At 30.3% G+C, this 2,644-nt stretch overlaps 1 pseudogene; it reads left to right on the forward strand.

Moving 5' to 3' along the window:
- The first annotated feature begins 502 nt into the window (after positions 1-502).
- Positions 503-1,700, forward strand: LOC131423051 (dual specificity protein kinase TTK-like; annotated as a pseudogene).
- Positions 1,701-2,644: the final 944 nt, after the last annotated feature.

Raw genomic sequence — 2,644 nt, forward strand, 5'->3', positions numbered from 1 at the left:
ATACTACGTAAGACTCACAGAAGGCTAATTCTAAAAAGAACTGCACTCTCAGCCAATATCCAAGATAGGCATGTAGCATGAGAGAAAAGAAGTTCAAGCTTTTCCATAGGTCGCACTTTATGAAAGGGGAAAATAGGAGAGATTTAAAGTGTTCGAACTGTATTATCCTAGAGAGAAAGGGAGTAAGAGAATTAGAGCATGAGGCAATACAAACAGTGCCTCTCAGTGAGAGAAGCAATTGTTATCTTGTAGCCATTAAAAGTAAAATTGCCTGATAGAGAAGAATGGTAAACATTAATTAAATGAGAAAGAAATACAGTAAAAAAATCCAAATTAACTAATTGAAAATAGAACGTTTAGGAACTGAGAAAGTCAGCACAGATAGAGTAAAGGAAGTTCCAACCTAAAATAAGTAAAATCAAGCTTGGAAAATGTCAAGTATATCAATAGCTAAATTAAAAATGAAAGAACTGAATTGACAGATTGATAAGCTTTATTTATAATGATTTCAGCATCCTCTTCAATAAGTGAATGCATTTCAGTTAAAAGAAAAATGATTTTACATTAAAGCAGTTAGAACATAAAGATTCGAGTAAGGTATGTCAGGTGTTGAGTGAAAAGAAACAGGTATGTGCTATAAAATGTGTGAACCTGGAAGAAGCAGATGAGCAAATAAATGAGAGTTATGGGAATGCAATTGCTTATTTGAATAAATTACAACAACAGAGTGATAAGATCACCTGACTTTAGGATTATAAAATCAGAGACCAGTCCATCTACATGGCAATGGAGTATGGAAATACTGATCTTAATAGTTGGCTTAAAAAGAAAAAAAAATCCAGCCATCATGGGAATACTAGAGTAACTGAAAAGATAAGTTGGGCATTTCACACAATTCATCAATATGGCATTGTTCACAGTGATCTGAAACCTGTTAACTTTCTGATAATTGATGGAATGCTAAAGCTAATCGATTTCTTGGATTGCAAACCATATGCAACCAACCAGATACAACAAATATTGTTAAAGATTTTAAGGTTGACACAGTTAATTATAGGCTACCAGAAGCAATAGAAAATATATCTTCCTCAAGAAAAAATGGAAATCAAAACCAAGGATAAGTCCTTAAAGTGATGTTTGGTCTTTAGGGTGCATTCTCTATAAATGATTTATGGAAAAATGTCATTTCAACATATAAATAATCTGATTTCTAAACCACATTCCACAATTTGGCCTAATCACAAAATTGAATTTTCTGATATCTTAGATAAATTTCTTTAAGATGTGTTGAAGTGTGATTTAATAAGGGACTCTAAAAAGAATATTTCTATTTCTGAGCTCCTGGTGCAGTGTATATTCAATTTCAAATTCACCAAGGTAATGAAATGGATAAGGGAACCACTAAAGAAATAAAATACATCCCAGACCAACATATTGGTCCAAATTCTCCCAATTCCATTCTGAAAGCTGTTAGAATTTTATGTAAGCATGGTAGTGGTGAAAGTTATGATTTGCCTTCATCGTCCAAACCTTTTGAAAAAACATGTAAAAATAGTTTGCAGCCACTCATAGCCTGTCTAATAACATCTATAAAAATATTAAACTGTTGTTCTCTTGATTCTTTTTGTAAATCTATTCTTGAAGACTACTTTACTCTGAAATGTTATGTTTCAATAGATAATCCCAAAAGAAAACTCTGAAAGTAGCAACCATTAATTGAACCATATGTATTAAATTCTAGAATTGTTTTTCATTGTTTTATATATTACTGTGAATCTTATGTATGTGATGTGATTTCACATTGAAATACACATTGGAAAATTGAAACATTGGGAAAAATAAGTAAATAAATCTTTGTAGCATAAAATGAAACTAAAATTTCAAAGCAAAATAATAGAAAGAGAGGAGAAGAAGGAAGGAAGGAAGGAAGGAAGGAAGGAACTGACCCATCACAAGACATAGACTGTCATATTGGATTAAGACCTAACACTCAGATACGTTATATTTAAAAAAAAAAAAAAAACCTCAAAACAAAGTGATTAAAAAGAGAAAAAGTTAAAAATAAAGGAATCAGCCAAATAAACAATAAGCACATTCAAAACAAAGGCACGCTGTGTAGAAATACCAAGGCAAAGTAACTTTTAAGATTATAAATTAGTAAAATGGATAGACAGGTCGTGTATTAGTAAAATGCAGTAGGAATATAGATTTTACAGTCATAAATCTATTTGTATGAACGACAATAGCATCTAATGCATTGAAAACAACTAATGGAATTACAGAAAGAGTTCAAAATAACTTTTTAATACTTAGACATTATAAGAAAAAAATAGCAAATTTTTATTGAATAATGCAATCAATAAACTTAATAGCTCTGAAAAGAGCCTTCTTTCCAATTGCAAGAATATACATACTCTTTTTTATTTGCAAATAATGTTTACACCCTTCAACTATCATTCTTCCACACAAAGCAGCATTTCTAAAATAGATCTTTTAAAATATTTGTTCATAAGATGTTAATTAGTTTCTATTAGGGAGAAAAGTTCTATGATTAAATTAGTTTCAAGAAGGTTTGTACATATTTTATATCTCCTCTTGAAAATGTCATGTGTGTGTATGTATGTGTATATATTATATGATTTGT

This window comes from Diceros bicornis, chromosome 27 (assembly GCF_020826845.1).
Source record: "Diceros bicornis minor isolate mBicDic1 chromosome 27, mDicBic1.mat.cur, whole genome shotgun sequence".
NCBI lineage: Eukaryota > Metazoa > Chordata > Mammalia > Perissodactyla > Rhinocerotidae > Diceros > Diceros bicornis.